This window comes from Lepidochelys kempii, chromosome 2, assembly GCF_965140285.1.
Source record: "Lepidochelys kempii isolate rLepKem1 chromosome 2, rLepKem1.hap1, whole genome shotgun sequence".
Taxonomy (NCBI): Eukaryota; Metazoa; Chordata; order Testudines; family Cheloniidae; genus Lepidochelys; species Lepidochelys kempii.
The window spans coordinates 54,823,681-54,845,707 of NC_136381.1; the positions used below are offsets into that span (position 1 = coordinate 54,823,681).

At 42.0% G+C, this 22,027-nt stretch overlaps 1 long non-coding RNA gene across 1 annotated transcript in view; it reads right to left on the reverse strand.

The window, feature by feature from the left end:
- LOC140906590 (uncharacterized) overlaps positions 1-22,027 on the reverse strand; it is a 68,232-nt gene that overhangs the window by 25,966 nt on the left and 20,239 nt on the right. Inside the window, exon 2 of the long non-coding RNA XR_012157162.1 lies at positions 12,323-12,489. This is a non-coding gene — a long non-coding RNA (uncharacterized LOC140906590). The remainder of the gene's footprint in view (positions 1-12,322; positions 12,490-22,027) is intronic.

A 22,027-nucleotide genomic window follows, 5' to 3' on the forward strand; every position in this document is an offset into this window, starting at 1 on the left:
AGAAAGTATATAATAGCTCCATTTATGTTATTGTGAACTGACTCAGCTATACAACTTTTTTTGTGTAGAGATTCTGATATCTAAAAATCAAAGTCATTAAGAGGAAGGTGGTTGTGTCAAAACTAAAACACACACTCTGATACCCAAGACTATGCCCCAACTAAAAAACAAACAAACAAAAAATCATTCTTCTATTTGTTCCTCCCACCCTAGAACAGACAAAGACAGAACTGATTTCTTCTGTTGCTTCACAGCAGATCCTCAGCAGCAACTGCAGTGAACTGTCATTATACAGGTAAATTTAACTCTGGTGCTTCCCTTCCACAGAAGGGGCAGAAAAATTAAACAAAGGTCCCATCATTTCTACTTAGCTAATGCTGGCTTCGTATTTACTTACTAGTAGCAAGCAGGACAATAATTGTCAAACTTAGTCAAATTTTCATATTCACAGTACAGTAGATCCTCAGAGTTATGAGCCCAAGAGTTACAAACAGACTGGTCAACCACACACCTCATCTGGAACTGGAAGTATGCAATCAAGCTGCAGCAGAGACCAAAAAAAAACCCCAATCAAAAGGAAATACAGTACAGTACTGTGTTAAATGTAAACTACTAAAAAAAATGAAAAGAAAGTTTAAAAAAGATTTGACAAGGTAAGGAAACTGTTTCTGTGCTTCTTTCATTTAAATTACGATAGTTAAAGGCAGCATTTTCCTTGTGCAGAATAAAGTTTCAAAGCTGTATAAATCAATGTTCAGCTGTAAACTTTTGAAAGAACAGCCATAACGTTTTGTTCAGAGTTGCAATCATTTCCATTCCTGAATTGTTCATAACTCTCAGGATCTATTGTAAGTACATTTTATTACTCACCTAAAATAGGAGCACTTTGGTCAGTATGTTGGGGTTAAAGTCTCTAAAAACCATAGATTAAATTCAACCATGGAATAAGCTTGCAGTTACTATTTACTTTAATAGGAATTACATCTGCTTAGTCCAGGGTTGAATGTGATCAGGTAGGGTCCAGGACAGGAGGATAATGTTGCTTGCAGAAAATAAAGAACGGATAAATTATAGCAGCTGCTGACCTACCCATTTATAATCTCATTTAATCTCTGGGAACTCTCAACATAAATATCTTATACTATTTTATGTTTCTCCTCATCTTTTGACCTTGCCACTAGCTATTAATAAAAAATTGACTCTAGTCTCCCTAAATCAGACCCATTCTATCATCTTCTGAAACACACAGCTTTCTCAGTCCATGTCCTTTCTCTTCAGAATCCATATTTGCTAATCTTGTCCCTCATGATACATCTGTGGACAGCTCAGCCCTATCTTTTGTTTGCCAACTGGTCAATGTTCAACGCTACAAACTCATACATCCTCCCTGACTACCCACACTGCTTTGTAAATTAATGGTTTCTGTGATCTCAAATCCCATTTGTAATTGTCCGGAGAGCGGCAAGTGATCCCCAAGGTATGCAAATAAAATATGTGTCAAGCCAACTCGGTCTATAAAAACAGTCTCTAGGGTATAAAAGCTTATATTATAACATTAATATTAAATTATAACAGAAGGCCCTGGGTAGCAGTTAGTGTCTCTTATATTAAGCTGTCCATGCTGCCTAGCATTTGGTCAAAAATCTAAAAAATGGTTACTAACCTTCCATAAGTGTTGTTCTTCAAGATGTGTTGCACATGTCCATTCCACTCTAGGTGTGGGTGTGTGTGTGTGGGTGGGTGTGGGTGTGCCCTGAATACAGTTGCTGAAAATTTTTCCCTCAGTGGTACCAGTTGGGGCAGCTCAAGTGCTCTCTGGTACGTCACGCTCATAGCACCTATATAAAGCTCCCAGCTGACCTCACACCTCCTTTCCGGAAACTCCAATGTCAAGGGCAGGAGGGTGGGTCATGATGCAACACATCATGAAGAAAAACAGTTATGGAATCTTAGTCACCATTTTCTTCTTCGAGTGATTGCACATATGCATTCCACTCAAAGTAACTCCCAAGCAGTTGAATAGGTGGAGGGATTGGAGTTCATGGTCACACTGATTGCAGGACAGCTCAACCAAATTTCCAATCATCTCTGGACTGCTGAGTGATGGCATAGTGGGAGGAGAATGTGTGCACCGATGGCCAGGTCACTGCTTTACAAATATCCTGAATCTGCGCTAGGATTTGTGCTAGTTATGCTGCTGAAGAATTTTTCAAGTTTGTGGAATGAGCAGTCAGGGTAGTCAGAGGCAGAACACCCACTTGACTGCAACAAGTACAAATGCATGCAGTGATCCAGAACAGAATTGTCTGTGAAGAGACTGGGAGACTATTCATCCTGCCTGCTACCACTATGAACAAGTTGGATGGACTTTCTGAATGGTTTAAGTCCTTTCTGTGTAGAAAGCTAGGGCTCATCTAATGCCCAGTGAGTGAAGGCACTGTTTCTTCCTATTCGCATGCGGCTTTGGGTAAAAGACAGGAAGATAGATTGCTTGATTGCTATGAAATTGCAAAACCACTTTCGGGAGAAAACTGGGGTGAGGATGTAACTGCACATTATTTTTAAAGGTCTGTAGAGAGATTCTAGATGTGATGGCATGGGGCTCTGAGACTCTTCTGGCCAAAGTGATGGCCACACAGGCCTTGGCTATGGCTACACTACAGAGTTTTGTCAACACAAGTTATGTTGACATACAGCCACCACGATAATTAAACAGCTGTTGCATGTCCACACTATGCTCCTCGTGTCAGTGGAGTGCATCCACAACAGCAGCTCTTGCATTGACAGAGAGCAGTGCACTGTGGATAACTATCTTACTGTGCAACTGGACGCAGGGTGCTTTTGGAAGGGTTTGCAATGCCTCATGGGGCAGGTACAGCATCACATGATGAGGGTTTCTCAATCCCATCATTCCATGGGCATCCTACTAGATTGCCAGCTGCTTTTCAAGTGCCCTGGTAACCTGCAAACCAGCCATCCCCATCAGAAAGCATGGTTCCTGCACTGCTGTTCAGTATTGTGCTGTGCATTATGAACACAAGGGTATAAAAGGAACCCAATGGGGGGTTATTCAGCTGGGGGATGCCTTGATGGAGCATATTAACAATGAGCCACAATAACATGTGCTGCTGTAGTGTGCTGAGCCTGGAATTGTTTGTTTGCACTGTGCTATGAACCTTGTAATGATTGCTGTGTGCGCCAAAAAGTAACAAATTTGAAGCCACTTTTAAAAGTAGCACTCGGTAATATGCCCAAACTGACATGGCTGAACACTAACACAAGAAGCCCACAGAACTGTGTACGTGTGTCTGAGGGAGGGGAGGGACGAGTTCGTGAGAGGGAGCATGTGTGTGTGTGAGTGAGAGAGAGAGTGTTGGGGAAGTGTGTGTGTTGGGGGAGAGTGAGTGTGTTGGCACGCTGTCTCTTTAAGTTCAGACAGCAGCTGGAAGCAGCCAATCCTGAGGCAGAAGCTGGTGTACTGACAGCTGGTGTCCCCCTGTTTCCCCACCCCAGCTCAGTGGAGACCAGTATACCAGCAGAGGAATGGGGACACCCCAACATCAGCCCCTGCCTCACTCCCTGGCTCTGCACAGAAAAGCAGTCACTCTCCGCCCAGGCAGCACTTCGTCCTGCCTGCCTGCTGCTGCAGTCCTAGTGCTCGGGAGAGCAGGATTCCACATTAATGTTTTGATTCCGTGATTCCCTCTGAGTTCTCCCACAGCCTCTTTTTCCCCACAGACCAAGAGATCCACCCTCCCCTGTAGTCCAGGCAGGAGTGCGTTTGCTGCCAAGAGCCAGCATGCTGAGCTGGCTAGTAGCTATGTGAGTTCTCCACACTGAGCAGTTTCAAAATTTGAAAGGGGAGCTTTGAGAGGAGAGGGGTGCATGGATGCAAAGCAGCAGAGTTCAAAACAGTGAGCAGAGCGGTCATGGTGGGCATTGTGGGATACCTCCTGCAGGCCAGTTACGGTGACGTAACAAATGCAGCGTTTACACTGATGCTTTGTCAATCTAACTTTGCCATAAAAAGCTCTATGCCTCTCATCAAGTCAGCAAAGCAGGTGAGTTTTGTCGATGGAAGGAGCATCATAGTGTGTACAGTCTACTGTTTTGTTGAGAAAAGCTGCCTTTTGCCAACAAAACTGTGTAGTGTAGACATGGCCTAAGAAAACAGCTTTTCAGGAGAGGTACATTAAGAAGCACATTGCCGATGGTTTAAATGGAGGACCCATGAGCCTTAATAAGACCAAGTTCAGGTGCCAGGGAGGAACAGGCTCTCTTACTTGAGAGTAAAGCCTTTCTAGGCCGTTCAGGAATCGGACAGACATGTTATGTGGAAACAAGGACTGGTTATCCAACCAGGTTCAGAAGGCTGACATTGCTGCAAGGCGAACATTGATAGAAGAGATAGCTGAGCCTTGCAGCTTCAGGTGTACTAGATACTTGAGAATTTCTTGTAAGGATGACCGCATGGGCGAGACCCCACGTTGGGATGCCCAGACAGAACACCACTTCCATTTTGAAAAGTAAGTAGCTTAAAGTAAGTAGTGGAGGCTTCCTATTACCGAGTAGGACCTGATGAACCTGCTCCAAGCAAGCCTGCTCTCTGGGATTTAGTCATGGAGCTTCCACACTGTTAGGGAAGGGAGCTCAGGTTCACATGGAGCAGCCAACCGTGACCCTTAGACATCAGGTCTGGGTGTAATGGAAGTGGGATTGGGATCACTACTGAGAAGCCTAACAGAGTGGCGAACCAGTGTTGACAGGGCCATGCTAGGGCTATCAGAATGACCCAGTCTCGGTCCCGCTTGATGTTTAACAGCACTCCATGCAAGAGCGGGATGGGAGGGAAAGCATAGTAAAGGTGTTTTGTCCATGATAGCACAAAGGCATCCATGATAGACACCAGACTGTGGCCATGTAGGGAGCAGAATTGATGACACTTTCCATTGTACTGAATTGCAAATTGGTCTATCTGGGGAATCCACCACTGCTCGAAAACACCCCTCACCACATCTGGGCAAAGGGACCACACATGGTGACTGGAGGAAGTCCTGCTGAGGTGACCTACCAGCTCATTTTGCGCCTGCGACTATAGCCATTGTCAAGTGAGGGCATATAAAAGGAACGCCTGCACAAACAGTGAAAGGTTTCAACCACCTTGAGGGAGACAAGGACCCTACGGAGATACTGTGAGCGTAGTGTCCAGATGGTGGCGGTTTGGGGAGTACACTGAGGCCAGCCATGTCTGGAGGGGCCTGAGGTGTAACCTGGTATGTTGTACCACGTAAGTGCATGAAGCCATGTGCCCTAAAAGCCTCATTCAATTTTGGGCTGTTGTGATGGGATGACTTTTGAGGTGTGTTATCAGGAATGTGATTGACTGGAAATGTCCCTCTGGGAGGTAGGTCCTGGCCTGAGTAGAGTCGAACATAACTCCAATAAACTCTATCCTCTGCACCAGAGTGAGGGTAGATTTCTCCCCATTTATAAGAAGGACTAGGGCCTCAAACGACGACTGGATGAGTTGAATGCTGGATGCTATCTGAGCCATGGACCAGCCCTTGATTACCCAGTCATCTAGATAAGGGTAGACCTGTACCCCTAACATCCTCAGGAAGACTGCCGCTACCACCACACATTTTGTAAACACCAGTGGAGCTGCAGACGGGCCGAACAGGATGATGATGAATTGGTAATGGGAGTGGTTCACTACAGATCTGAGGAAACTTCTGTGATCTTGGTACATCTAAATATGAAAAAATGAGTCTTAAATCGAGGGTAGTGTACCAGTCCTCGGGATCCAGGGAGGGAATAATGGATGCCAGGGTGACCATGTGGAACTTTATTTTCTTGAGATAGCTGTTAAGTTTGCACAGGTCTAGAATTAGTGAGACCTCCCTTGGCTTTTGGGATTGGAAATAATGGGAGTAGAGCCTTATGGCATTCTAAGGAACCTCTTCCACAACTCCCACCCAAAGGAGAAATTGAACCTCTTGGACCAGAAGTTCTTCACGAGAGGGGTCCCCGGGGACAGAGGGGAGGAAGGAGGAGTGGAAATAAACTGGAGGGTATATCCCACTTCCACCATGCTCATTACCCAAAGGTCCGTGGTGATACAAGGCCCTGCACTAAGGGTTTGTAAACAAAGGAGAAACAGAGCCTGGCATCGTGGGAACTGGTACAGAGTCCTCGCGTGTCCCATCAAAACGTCTGTTTAGAACCCCCTGGATGTCTGGGTGGGGCAGGCTTTGACGTAGAGGTAGAAGGGGTGCTGGCCTATATCTAAAATCCCTGCTTCTTTTCTCTATAGATCCTGCTGGATAGAATATCAAACAAGCTGTTGGGGCCTGTTGTGCTTCCTTGAAGTTGCTGGTGTGTACAAACCAAGTGTACTAACCAAGGAGACTTAAGGGTCTCCCTGGAGTCTTTTAACCCATGAAGTTTTACATCAGTCTGGTCTGAAAAACTCCCTCAAAAGGTAGGTGCTGAAAGGTTTGCTGGACCTCCTGCGGGAGACCTGTGGACTGAAGCCATGAAGCCTGCACATAGCCACTGCCAAAGCCATGGACCTGGCCACCAAGTCAGATGCATCCAAAGCAGCTTGCAAGAATGCCCTCCCTACTGATTTTCCCTCATCCACCAATGAAGAGAACTCTTGCCTGGCCTCTTGTGGGAGCAAGTCCTTGAACTTCTGCTTGGAGTCCCACATGTTGAAATCATATCTGCCCAGCAGCGCCTGCTGGTTTCTAATCCTGAGTTGTAACCCCCTAGTAGAATAAACTTTTCTACTAAATAAATCAAATTTTTTGGAGTCCTTTGCTTTTGGGGTTTCACTCTGATGACCTGTAGTTCTCTTTCACTGGCAGCGGATACTACCAGGGCTCCTGGGTGTACAAGAACTCATAACTCTAGGCAGCAACAAAGTACTTTTGCTCACCCCTTTTTGAAATGGGAGGGATGCAGGAGTCTGCCCCAAGGCTTTAACAGGGTCCATAATGGCCTCATTGAGAGGCAGGGTCACCCTTGAAGTGCCCGCAACAGCTAAAATGTCAACTAAGCTCTGGGAGGATCCTTTCATTACCTCCACCTGTATGCCCAGATTTAAGGCCACCCTTTTCAACAACTCTTGGTGAGCCTTATAGTCATCTGGGGGTGTGTGACAGCTGCTTCTGAAACAGCCTCATCAGGGGAGGAGGAAGTGGACAGCACCGCTTGTGGACACACTTCCTTTCTTTCAACCTGGCAGGATCCCATTGAGCTGTCTCCTGTAATTCTGTGCCAGGCTCAGTACATGAGTCTGGCCCAGTTGCAGTTGGATGGGATGGTGATGCCCTTCGTTCTGAGGCCACCGAATAGGAGCACCTAGAGTAAGCTCCGGAAACTGGGGCAAAACCCCATGGGTTCAAAAACAGCCACTGGACTAGCATAGGTCCCCAATGATGACCTGACCATGCACTCAATGGTATCCCTGTGCCAGGTACATGGCAGGGTAGGAGTGTCTGGGGGAGCAGCGGGGATGACTCCTCGAACAAGAGGAGTAAGACTAGACCTCCGACTCAGAAGACAACGCCTCTATCCAGTGACCATGGATGTACAGATTCCACCAGTGTCAGAGACTGGGTGCCATGGTGAAGACGGTACTGAAGGGCCTGGTACTGAACAATGACCAGAACCAGTGGGTTCCTTCCTTTTCACCAGCACTGATACAGCTGACTTTTGTACTGCCAGTCATACCAGAACCAATAGTGATAGAAGGTCTCTGGAAGCAGCGAATGCCTCTGGCATGGTTGGCACTGAGATAATGTAGGTACCACACTATATCACAAATGTAGACTCATCTGGTACCAGACTCGATGGTGCTTGCATGGATGCCTGAGTCAACGATGCGGACTTCTACAATACTGAGACAGAGGAGTGCCCTGACTTAGGTTGCACTCTACTCTGATCCTCATGCCTGGCCGTCTTCAGTGCTGGAGATCGTCCCCTCTTGACTAGCTATTTTTTGTACCTTTTCCTAGGCACTGTGGAGGGTGAATGGTGCTGGGACTCTAATACAGTAGGAACAGCATTCCTTACCAATGCCGAGGCATTCTGTGCAGTCAGATTGGCCTAGCTCAGATGGAGGTCTCAGTGCCACCTCCATGAGCAAAAAACTCAGCCTGGTCTCCCGGTCCTTCTTTGTGCAAGGCTTAAAGTCTCTGCAGATCTGGCAGCAGTCCTCCTTGTGAGATTCTCTCTGGCACTTCAGGCAGATTGAGTGCAGATCACTCATCCTTGTTGCAGAAAGAGCGGGCTTGAAGCCTGATGACCAAGGCATGCCTTGGCACCGGCTAATGAACAAAAACTCCATTAACTCAGTAAGTTACAAACTTATACTAAAACTGACTAAAACTATTTAGAAATAAGTGACTGTGTACAAATACACAAAAGACAAAACCACAGAGAGCTTGCCAAAGCAAGGATAACAGTTCTAGCAACTGTCAGAGGCGATAAGAAGGAACTGATGGGGTGCAGGATCAGCTAGGTTCTTTATGCCAGCGCTATAAGCGCGCGGCACCAGAAGGCATTTGAGCTGCCGTGGTGGATACCACTGAGGGAAAATTTTCTGATGACTGTGCTCAGGGTCTGCACACACTTAGAGTGGAATGCACATGTGCAATCACTCAAAGAAGAACTATAAAGATTAAAATGAAAAGATTAATTTATCCTATTGTAAAGATTCCACATATATTTAAGTAAAATCAGTTACTATTGAAGTCTATCACCATGGCAGCTAAAATGGCTAGATAGGATGCAACAAATAATCAAAGACAACTTTCAGAGGAAGGAAATTATTTGGGGAGGTTTGTGGTGAAGAACCTATATCTGAGCAGCCCCACCAGACAACCTAGGATCCAGTAAAAATGGAAAGGGTATGTGAGTACAAAATACTCAAAATGTTGTAGGGTTTTATGTGTTTGTCTGGACTTTGGGTGGTGAGTTGTTTTCTTTGGTTGGTTGGTTGGTTGGTTGGGATTTTTTGCATCGAACAATTTTTCAATTAAACTTAAAGCGAAACAAAAACAAAACCTTTCTACCTTGCTCATTCAGTTTTAGAGTATGCTGGGTCAAGACAAGAATCATATCTTCATCTGTGACTAGATCCATTGGAACTAAGACTTAAAGCTAGGTGTTGGCAGTGTATTGATGGCCCTGGAGCCTGTAGCACTTAACTAATTGTCCAAGAAGTCTCATATAAATATTGAAAAGGGATGAAGTCAGGATTGATTCTTGTGCAATTCTAAAAGTGAAGACTCTTGGGAGGAGGAGGAGTTGCCCATCACAACTCTCCAACATCTATATAAGAAAAACAGATAATGTAGTTTATCTTTAGTAGCTCGGGAATTGAATGCAAGTCTATGGCACTCATTATTTGATTATATAATAAACTGCAGATATACCCAACATACTATCAGGACTGAAATTTTCCCTCTCTCCATTCCCACAAGGAGGGCATCCATGTAACAGAATAGTCTCAGAGCCTTTTCCTCATCCGAAGCATCGCTGTAAAGTCTCTAGTATACGGACACTGATTAAAATGATGCACTTCTCAGAAGCCTCAACTAAGAAAAGTGAACAGAGGAAGGCAGGAGAAATGTGGAATTTCCATTGTTATTTTGTCACAACCTTAAATGTTATTTTGAAGCATTTTTTCTATTAAGTTTATTCCTTTTAAAACAGTACTATATTAAAGAACTAGACTGGAAAGAGAAATAAAGCCCATCATTTATTATTTTCATTTTCACTTCTGTTTTCTCCATTTCAACAAACTGAAAGTGGTTCCCAAGAATGTCAGTTGTAAAAACAAAAATCAAACAACATTCTTTTTACATAATTATTTCTTTTTTTAAAATACTGGTTTCAATCCAAGTTGAATTTTTAATGGTCAAGCTATAAACTTATTAATGACAGTGCTGAAATGTGGGCATTGCTATAGAAAATCCTGTCTAAAGCAGAAAAGCACAAGTGGCAATATGGTAACACAACAAGATAGTTAGATATATGAAACACAGACTCAAAGACAAAGAGAAGAGAGTAAAGATATGGACAGCGAACAGGAAACAATCTTTTATACTACAGCCAAGTTGATGTGAGAGTCCCATGTGATCAACCCAGGCATTAGTGCTTTGTAAAAGCATGTAATGACTCCAAGTTGCTCCCCTCAAGGGGTGAAACTGACCTGAGACTGGTTATCATTGCTGCCACAATTCTGGTAAAATGAGCTTTAATTTAATCCTCAAGTGACAATCCCAAGAAACACACAAAGATAACTAGAGTATTTTAAAATAATTCTTCAGAACTCTAACAGACCTAATATGTTGGTATCAAAAGGAAAAAAAAAATTAGGGCCTTTTCAAGGGTTTATATCTATTCAAAGTAGAAATCAAGACATTTTGTTAAATCCACTTTGTGAAGCACGGCCTCTCCAATACTAGAAGGAAAGATAGGAAAGTCCACTGGTGAAATGATTAACTGATGCGACACTCAGACACAACCTTAAAAAAAAGCCAACCTCTAAGTACACATACCATCTGATCTTTATCAGACCTAATGAAGGGCAGATCACTAACTATTCCTACTAGATAAGTTTGTGTTAGGACAATTTTTTAAACAGAAGTTGTGATGGCCCTCATGATTTAAAAAGCTCTCTGTGCTCTAACAAGGACAGAGTTCATAATCCATAACTGAGGAAAATGTTCTTTAATTATTTTTTCCTTTAATACATAACACTTATAGATCCTAAACAAAAATTCTCACCAAATTAGAGTTAAGGTTACTAAAGTAATTCACACAGCCCTAATGCAAAATGTATAACTAACATTAAAAAGACCAGAATGACCTGTTTACACTGTTACCTAATTTCTGTCATCCTTACAGTGCATATATTCAGTTAACTTCAGTGTTGATGTGAAAAATCACCTTAGACATTCACAAAGAAGGTGTCTTGACTTTGACTCACAAGTCATATTTAAGAATACTTCAACACAAATAAGTCTGAATTATATAATTAGAAAGGTATAGAGAGTTTGTAAGCACATTACACATCATCTACATTGCCAGGTCTAGAAGTTCACCTTGTGTACCTGGTATATACATTATAATATACCTATGTTTTCCCCAGTGTCAAGCTAAGTGTGCAGGAAGAGCATTCCACTGTTACTCACCTCCTAGTGTGCACAATAGAGCTCCTCTCCTTCCAGCCTTAAGGAGGAATATGGCTCTCCTCCTGGCTCTTACTCAGGTTTGCAAGAGTGTGAAAGTTCCCTACTTCATTCCTTTAGAAGTGTACACATGAGCTTATGTTTCCAACCTAATGAGATAATTAGCAGTGTAGTTAGCAGCTCCACTTTTTATTCCTCTCTCAGAAGAAAAGACATTTGAAATTTTAGATGCCAGAGTTTTAACATCTAAAATGTTAGATGAAGGTATCTGAAAAACAAGTTAGTATTCTTTGGCTTTTATGATGCTATTAATATCAGTTTTGAAGAAAAATGGTAATAAAAATTAATTTAAAAAGTTTGTCAAACTAAATCTTCTCCCATAAATTTCAACATTTAAAAAGAAGGCATTAGAGGGTTGTGAAAAAATGTTAGACACCAGCCATAAATGTTTTAAAAGTAACTATTTTAGCTTTCTGGTGTTCTTAAATTGCTGAATATATTTCCTTGCAAATTTCCAAAATATTAAATTTCTCCCTAACAGTGGGGTAACTTGGCTATGATCATTGGTTGTTTTTATGCCTAACAAAGTAGAGCTTTAAGTCCCTTTTAACTAAAAACCTGAATGTAACCTTAAAAATTTAATTACTACCAACACATAGTGTTAGGTATAAAAAGTAAAAAAATGTTGGTGTTGTTTAATATGTTTAATTAGGTATTTTAATAATGTATTTCTGAAGTAACTGTAAGTAAATCACTAGCTTCAATAGAATTTACTATGGAGTATATGAACTATGACCCCTGGACTCCATCTTTGTAAGCAAACTTCTTTACAACTTAGACAATGGAGTTCTCTGGCTCAAACCGGACTGAACCAGCTTTTCCCACCAGAGCCAACCCCCAGCATTCTATTCCCTCAAAACTTTTCCCGCCTTAGAGAATATATAAGATCTTGCTCAGCGCCTGTGCGGTGGTGCCCATTCCAGCGGCAGCACATGCACGGTCAGGTCTGCCCAACTCTCCAAAGCTAGAGAGAAGAGTACCATTTATCCCGCAGCAAGGTTGAGAAAGGAACAGCCTGTCATCACTATCCCTGCCACAGCAAACTGAATCCATTTTACCTGTGGAGGGTCCTGCTTTCCCGGTGTCCATAATCCCAGAGGGTCTCCCTGCCTGCGACGAAATCCAGCAGTCGTCGGGACTCCACAGCGGTCCTCCTCAAAGGCTTCTAATTAGCTGGAGAGTAGAAGGTCCTGGGCCTCGCGTCTGTGCATAGTGTCCACTGCGTCTAAATCGTAAGAAAGGTTTCTGTATTGAGGTTTCATTTATTGTTTTTCTGAATGCCAAGGGAGGTTTTGTTGGTCTGAGCTTCAAGCTCCTAGAGCCAGTCGCCACTGTACAGTTAAGTTTGTGTTTCATCCCCCGCCGCCGTTTTCCCAGTTACCTTTACTCTTAATCACTTACCTTTGTTTGCACCATATTACCTTGTCTTTTCTTCATTTTTATTACATCATACAGGGAGGGAGGGACACCCTTATTGTAAGCTAAATCCACAGGCGACAGATATGGAAGGGAGTCGAGTCTGTCCTTCTGAGAAAAGAGTCTTTCCTTTTATCTCCCCTCTACCATTTCTAAGTTTTCCTTTCTGAAGCGTTGCTTTATTCCCCTTGAGGTAACAATAGTAAGCAACAAATACAGATCTATTTTAAGAAGAATGATATATTAACACACCTTTAATAAGTTGCTAAATACAAAAAAATCTTGTGTAAGAAAATAAACTAGACCTCAAGTGTCTTTTTAATTCCCTTTCTCATGAACACTTTGGGACCAACATCCACTCATTCTCAAAACTAATCCATGTCTGATTTAAAAAAGTGTATTGGTTCGTGTGATCAATTAATGTAGATTACAAAAACTATTCATGGGACTCTTAAGCAATATCAAGAACTTCTGTACAAGAGACTTCTAAAAAAGGTTCATGCATCAATCTTTAGTCCACACAGCCTTTGCTTTAGCAATAATTTGTTTTATGTTGTAATAACATATACTTTTTGGTACATCACTACGTGATCCAAAATATATATATTGTCAAATCATAAATTAGGGTGTAAACTGTTTCTTTAAAATAGGGATTGAAGTCAAGCTTAGTACCTCATACATAACACAAATTCTAACTATGCTCCTTTGTGTAGATTCACCAAAGGAGACTTCCCTCAGAGAGAGCAAGGTTCTGCTTTTCTCTGCTCGTTGTGCTCCACATAAAGTAAATGACCATCGATCCAAATATAATTTTATTAATAATGAAGATAATTTTATAAAGATAAATCAGGTTTTCTCACCTTCCATTTTGTTAATGGAGAACTTCACCACTGCCCACCACCCAAAGCAACCATTTGCAATGTTTCTCTCTTGCCACAACCTCAGAGGGTATGTCTATACTGCAGCTCAGAGCAAACCTCTCAGCTCAGGTAGACATACATGCTAGTGGAGGCTGATGTCAGCACACTAAATATAGCTCTGTTGACATTGTGGCACCTACAGAGGCTCAGGCTAGCCCATTGATCCAAGGTCAAGTAGCTAGGGTAGGCTTGAGCTTGGGTGGCTGTTCTGAGCCTCTACCAGTGCCGCAACATTCACACTGCTATTTTTAGCTCACTTACTTGAGTTCCTCTAGCATAACTCTGTCTACCCAAGCTGAGAGGCTCAGTCTCAGCTGCAGCATAAACATACCCAGACCAAGGCATATGCCAAGAAATCATCGTATTTGGATCTGGCTGGTAATTGCATGGAAAGCCATAAAAAAAATTGCATGCCCTCCAATAAGTGTGTGATTAATGACTGGATTAGTGTCCCAGCATATAACAGACTGCAGCATAGATGAGTAACATTCATTTGATCTTTAGGTTGCAGAATAATTAATAACGGTGACTGTACACCCTATCCTGAAGGACGATCCCTCACTCTCACAGACCTTGGGAAACAGGCCAGTCCTCACTTACAGACAGCTCCCCAACCTGAAGCAAATAACCACCAGCAACGACACACCACACAACAAAAACACCAACCCAGGAACCAAACCCTGCAACAAACCCCAGCGCCAACTCTGTCCACATATCTATTCAAGGGACACCATCATTGGACCTAACCACATCAGCCACACCATCAGGGGCTCGTTCACCTGCACATCTACCAATGTGATATATGCCATCATGTGCCAGCAATGACCCTCTGCCATGTACATTGACCAAACCAGACAGTCTCTACGCAAAAGAATAAATGGACACCAATCTGACATCAGGAATTATAACATTCAAAAACCAGTAGGAGAACACTTCAATCTCCCTGGTCACTCAATAACAGACCTAAAAGTGGCAATTCTTCAACAAAAAAACTTCAAAAACAGACTCCAACTTGAAACTGCAGAACTGGAATTAATTTGCAAACTGGACATCATCAAATTAGGCCTGAATAAAGACTGGGAGTGGTTGGGTCATTACAAAACCTAATTTCCCCATACTAATTTTCCCCTACTATTACTCACACCTTCTTGTCAACTGTTTGAAATGGGCCACTCTCATTACCACTACAAAAGTGATTTTTCCTCCCTTGGTATCCTACTGTTAATTGAATTGTCTCATTAGACTGACCTCCTACTTGGTAAGGCAACTCCCATCTTTTCATGTGCTGTGTATTTATACCTGCTACTGTATTTTCCACTCCATGCATCTGATGAGGTGGGTTCTAGCCCACGAAAGCTTATACCCAAACAAATTTGTTAGTCTCTAAGGTGCCACAAGGACTCCTCGTTGTTTCTAATTGGGGAGTAGTGCATATAGCCAGAGGATCCTTCCCAGATAACAGAGACTCAGCACCGGGCCACAAGCCATCGTTGCAACTGCATCACAGCCTGGCCCAGAGACCTCACCACCAGCGGTGTCTACAACCCGGGAGTCCTGCCAATAGCAGGGGACCAGTCTCAGAAAGCAGGGACTCAGCATCAGGCTGAAACCATGCATCAGACCTTGAGTGTGTTTAGTTTGTAAGGGTTTTTTTTTATAATCTTGTGCACCTGCCACTCATGCACGGCTCTCATGATACCACTCTTCTGCACCATAACATCTGTCCTTCTCCTACTGCCTCTCTTTCCCCATTGGATTCATCTCCCATTAATGGTTACACATACTCCTCTACAGTTCACACTGCCTCTACTTGCTCCTTATCCCCTGTCCACCCTGATCTCCTCCCTCCTCCAACAGCACAAATCAAGGTCCCACATCCGCAGGCTCATCCTCACCTCTGATAACATTTGCCCCAATCCTGGCTCTCCTTCAGGTCTCACCTCCTACACCCAACCCTGCCATCACTACTGCTACTCTCAAGCCACCATTCCTAACCTTACGCTCATTCCCCTTCTTCATTCCTCCCTGCTCCCCTTCTCTTGCTGTCTCTATTTCAAAAAAAGATCACAGCCATTTATAACCTATTCATCTCATTCCTAACAGGTCCTGGCTCTCAGGGAGACCTGGATACCTTTGTCTGACTTTGCCTCTTCAGTTGCCCTCTATTATAAAACCTGTTCTTCTCTCATGCTCCCTGCACTGGATCAGACTATGGTGGGGGTGTTAGGCTTCTTTTCTCCTGTTTCTGCTGCTTCTATAGATTCATGGATGCCAGGGCCAGAAATGACCATTTTGATCACCTCCTCTGACCTCCTGAATAACACAAGCCATCGAACTTCCCCAAAATAATTCCTAAAACAGATCTTCCCCAAAATAATTCCTAAAACATGACCCTTGGTAAACTGTTCCAATGGTGAATTACCCTCACAGATAAAAATTAACACTCTCTTACTAGTTTACATTTGTCTAGCTTCAACTTCCAGCCTTTGGATCATGTTATAACTTTCTTTGCTAGACAAGACTACAGAGTCCATTATTAAATATTTGTTCTTTGGGAAGGTACTTATAGACTGTAATCAAGTCACCCCTTAAACTGCTCTTTATTAAGCTAAATAGTTGGAGCTCTATGAGTCTATCACTTTAAGGCATGTTTTCTAATCCTTTATACATTCTCCTGGCTCTTCTTTGAACCCTCTCCAATTTAGGAATATCCTTCTTGAACTGGGCACACCAAGACAGGACACAGAATTCCAGCAGCGGTCAAACCAGTGCCAAATACAGAGGTAAAATAACCTCTCTACTCCTGCTTGACACTCCCATTTATGCATTCAAAGATTGCATTAGCCCTTCTGGCCACAGTGTCGCTCTAGAAGTTCTGGTTCAGCTGACTATCCACCACAAAATCTTTTTCAGTCACTGTTTCCCAGGATAAAGTCCCCCATCCTGTAAGTATGGTGTATTCTTTGTTCCTAGATGTATGCATTTACACTGAACCATCTTAACATATATTGTTTGTTTGCACGCAGTTTTCCAAGTGAACCAGATCATTCTGAATCAGTAATCTTCTTCATTATTTATTACTCACCCCCAATTACTGTGTCATCTGAATACTTTATCAGTGATGATTTTATGTTATCTCCTAAGTCATTGACAAAAATGCTAAATAGCATAGGACCAAGAACCGATCGTGGAGGGACCCCACTGGAAACACACCTGCTCAATGATAATTCCCCATTTACAATTATATTTTGAGACCTATAAGTTAGACATCTTTTAAGACATTTAATAGATGCTATGTTCGTTTTATATTGTTCTAGTTTTTTTAATCAAAATGTTGTGTGGTACCAAATCAAATGCCTTAGTCTAAGCTTATTACATCAACATTATTGCCTTTATCAACCAAACTTGTAGTCTCATCAAAAAAAGGTATTATGTATGTATGTTAGTTAGTATGATCGAATCTATTTTTCATAAACCCATGTTGATTGGTATTAATTATACTACCCTCCTTTAATTTTTTATAAATCAAGTACCATATCAGCCGCACTGTAATCTTGCCCAGATTGATCTCAGACTGAAAGGCCTATAATTACCCAGGGCTTCCCATTTACCCTTTTTAAATATTGGCACAACATTAGCTTTCTTCCAATATTCTGGAACTTTCCTAGTGTTCCAAGACTTCTTAAAAGTAAACATTAATGTTTCAATAGGCTACTCAGCCAGCACTTGGATGTATGTTATCCAGACCTGCTGATTTAAAAATATCTAACATTAGTAAAAAGAAAAGGAGTACTTGTGGCACCTTAGAGACTAACCAATTTATTTGAGCATAGGCTTTCGTGAGCTACAGCTCACTTCATCCAAATGAAGTGCCTTCACTTCCCCTCTAAACTTGGCCTGTTTTTTAACCAATATTGCCTTCTTCCTCGATGGTGGCTTTTTGGGTAAAATGTTCTTAAACAATTCCCAATTATCATTCACATTTTTCTGATTAAATTCATCCTCCTAGTTGATTTGGCTTATAATTCTTTTGATTTTTGTGAAACTGGCCCTTTTAAAGCACCTAGTAGGAGTATTACTTTACTCTGTTTGCACATATAAATGTAATCAAATCATAATCACTTGTACCTAAGCTATCATTAATTTTTAATTCTGTGATCAGTTCAGAGGACTCTGTCCTTGGTCCCTTCTCTCCTCTCTCTAACACCTTATCCTCAGACAATCTCATCCACAAACACAAATTCAACTGCCACCTCTGTACTGGTGACTCACAGACCTATTTCCTTCTGTCCAAACTAAAATCTTGCCCCTACTCCCCCCCAACATCTGCTCATTGATGTCTAACCATCAGCTAAAGCTTAAGAGCTCTGCTTTACATATGTTAATTTTCCTCCCACACCCAGCTCTCCCCTCACCTCCTTTCTCAATCACTGTGGACAACACCACGATCCTATCTGTCACTTAGGCCAGTCACCTGGAGGTCATCTTTGACTTGCACCTTTCTCTTAGTGCTCACATGCAGGCTATGTCTAAATATTGCCAACTTTTTCAGCATAAAATCTCTAAAATACAGCCTTTCCTATCCATCCACACAGTTCAAACTCTCATCCAGGCTCTCATCATCTCACATCTCATTGTCCTTTTCACTAGTCTTGACAACTACAACTGTGCCCAGATCATATCTATTTGGAATGCAAAGATCACTCTCTAGCTTCTCTCTTTGACCACATCACTGCTCTCTTTGAATTCCTCCACTGACTCCCCTCTTCTCTATCACATCAAACATAAGCCATCTGTCTTCACCTTCAAGGCCTTTCACAGCCTATCTGCTATCATTCACTATCAAAATGTCAACCTTTGCCTCTGACTAGCCAATATAGCCTCCATCGCCCACTTATTAAATTTTCAACCTAATACCTTGATGCTTTCTCCCATGCTCCCTGTCATGGGAGGAGCTCTCTGTAAACATCTGCAAAACTACCTCATTATCCTCCTTCAAATCTCTCCTTTGCCATGATACATACAAAAAAAATGTATGGTATTAACAATGGTTAGACTACTGGTGTGCTGACACCACGACCTATCATGTTAATGTATGTTGTCTCACTGTTTCCTTATATTCCACTTTTTTTGGTCTGTAGCCATCTGTTGTCTCTTGTCTTAAATTTAGATTGTAAGCTCTTCAGGGAAGGGACCATATTTTTTATTCTTTTTATTCTATGTATGTACAGCAGCTAGCACAATGGAGTCCTTGTCCGTTCCTTCCCAAGCACTATGGTAACAAATAATACCTAAATAAATAACAGCAACAAATGCAGCACAGATGAGTAACATTCAGCTGGTCTTTACTTAAGATTCTAGAATACACCATTAATAGTTTCTTCAACCTCAATTTCCTTCGAAGAAAACTCTACTGCAGGAGGTCGACTGGGTAGATTAGCTCGATGTTCCATTTTGGAGCCACTTCTCTAGTGCAATGGTTCTCTACCTTCTATGTAACAAGACCTCAAGTAAGAACAGAAAAAAGGTTTAGGACACTCCTTCCATCTAGCCATAAAGAAAGGAGGGTGATTCAACCTCCTAAAACCTGTTTGTAAGCCTCTAGGTTGAGAATCTGTGCCTAACTATAAAAAGATTGTGAAAATAATTATTAAATTAAAACAAATTATACCTTACAAATATTTGACTAAATATACTATTTTCTAATATTTCCATGGCAATGGATGTTTGTCAACTTACTTCCTACAGACACTTGTCTCGCCTGAGAATAAAAACTGTGATGGAAAAAAATTCTTTCCCTTTTAGTTCAAAGGAAAAAAAAATCAGTCTAATTTTGACTGTCTTAGATAAGAGCCAAGATTTGGTAGGCATGTAGTTTTGTTTTAAATTAACTTTTTTTTGCTTATTTTATGGCCAAATTGGAGTCTAATGCTTTACACATTAAGACCGACACATCTCCATTCCTCCCCAAGTGTCACTGTAAAGTGATTTTCCTTTTCTGTCTCTCAAGTGGTGATGGAAGAGAGGTTTCACTGATAATCAGAGTACAGAGTTAAGAGGTAAGCCTTACAGTTTTACCAACAGAAACAGTTAAAGAAATTAATTAATATAAATACTGAAACCTGTTAACCTATTTTCATTACTCCTCCCTGCAAAATTAAATCTTATTTTCTAAGAAACACTGGAATCAGCTCCCTTTTTATTCTGACATAGGAAACCTCTCCCCTAAAGACCTCTCCTCTCCAGAAAGGGAAGGAAAAAAGTCAGGGAGCATATACAACATAAAGTATATATGTTCGTTTTTTCCTCACAAACCTTTATAAGTGATGGAGGTACCATCACTTATAGTTGAGGTTGCCCAGTATTTCCCATTATAAGACCCTATTTTCAGTTGCTTATAAAACTTTGCCAAGCTTTAACTATTTGAGCTAAAATTTTCCATGCCATGTGTCTGCTTCAGGTTATTTAGTAATTTTTAATTTCAGCAAAAATGATTCAGCTGTTTTTGAGAGAGATGGTAAAGAAAAATGTGTTGTTTTGCCCATGTTAAAAAAATTGTACAATCATTTCACCATAGAGAAGCTCTATAGCCCCCCATGCTTTGGAGCAGGGGTATGGCATTTCACTCCTGGAGTCAGAAATGTACCTTTTGCCAAGTTATGAACCTCTGCAAATCTCAGTTTGCATATGTTCAGTACACACTTGTTAGAGTTAGGCAGCAAAATTCTCTGAAATTCCATCTCTACTGGGCATGCTCCAGCCCAGGGCTGCAGGGGCTGAACATGACTTTTCCTGCTATTGCTCCTCCTGGCAGCTGAGGGACTACTGTGTTACTAGGTGAGAAGCAGGTAAGCCAAGTGCCATCTCTGGCAAAGGTTGAAGGCATCAACTAAGAACTGGCTAACTCACAGCTGGACACCAGACCCAGCTCACTTTTGTGTTAGTATAATTCAAAGTAGATGTTAAAAATATATTAAAATGTGTTTAGTGTTTAAATTTCAGGAAAAACTGATGGGATGTTGCATTCACTGTTTTCTCTTATCTGTACCCTGTTATAATGAAATAGCAAACATTAGCATTGTATTTACCCCTGTAACTAAGTAAACCGTCAAATGAGAAAGTTCTTAATTTGCGTTACACAAGGCTTATAACAGGAAAGTGCTAATTCCTGTGCATGGAAAGCCAAATGGTCATTGTGTGTGAGAGCAAAGATCAAATTCTCTAAATGCATTCCTCTCTCCTCATCAGGAGAGAAGGTACCCACTTGGGGGGCATCCTGTCAGCTTGGTTTCTGTGAGAAAAAGCTATACATATGGACACAAGGAAAAATCCTGTTTGGACTGTTTGGATTCTAACAGGGCAGAATAACTGCATGAGAAGACAGAGATTCCCAGAGTTACACTGGGTAGCCCTAAAAGACTTTTGGGAAACTGGCAGATTACTACATCTCTGGTACCTTTTGAAATTACATAGTGTGATTCACTTGTACATATATTTTTACCTGCTTTAACCTCTCAATAGCTCTCATTTCTTTTTCTTAGCTAATAAACCTTTAATTAGTTTACTATACTATTGGCTACCAGCATTGTCTTTGGTGTGAGATCTAGGATGCAAATTGACCTGGGGGAGTGACTGGTCTCCTGGCACTGATTATTTTGTTGTTTTTGGTGTAAGTGACCATTTATCACATAAACCAGCTTGTCTGGATGGCAAGATAGACCGGAGTGTCTAGTGGCTGGCTCACATACAAGATGACAATCTAGTGCTTCTATACGTTAATAGAGAATGTATTGTGGTTGCCGGGATATGGCAGGCCTAAGCCTGCCCATAGCTAAAAACCCTCCCCCTTAACTGCAGGGGAGAGGTGGACCCAGTACGTGGTTTTCCCAAGTGGATACTGAAGACAAAAATAAAAAACTGGGATAGGAACGAAGGTCATAGAGTGAAAATTAGGGAACTGGAAGCAGAAACCGTGCACAGAACCCCCCACAGCACTCACTGCTCCTTAAAGGCATCTAAGGAGTCAGTGGACACTGCCAAGGCGAACTCTGCAAGGAGACTTGATTGAACAAGGCAATTGAAATAGGTCCCACAGCCCCAGAGTACCACCTCCCTATCCAGCTTCTTCCTGTTTGTGTGATGGTTGGCCATCTTGGCCAATGCCAGGAGAAGGCTGATGAGGAGGTCTCACAACTTTGTAGGGCCAAGGATGGGGTGTGTGCGGAAATCAGGAGGTGTGAGGAGAAGTGCAGCCAGTAAGAGGTTCTGAAGGAGTCAAAAAAGGGGTTGCAACCTGGTACATTCTATGTAGATGTGTCCCAATCGCTGCAGAAAGGACAGGTGTTAATAGGAGTAACTGAAGTGGCAGAGGTTTGTGCTGTGAATCTAAAGTTTCAAACCTTGCTGATGAATCACGTGGGAGTTAAT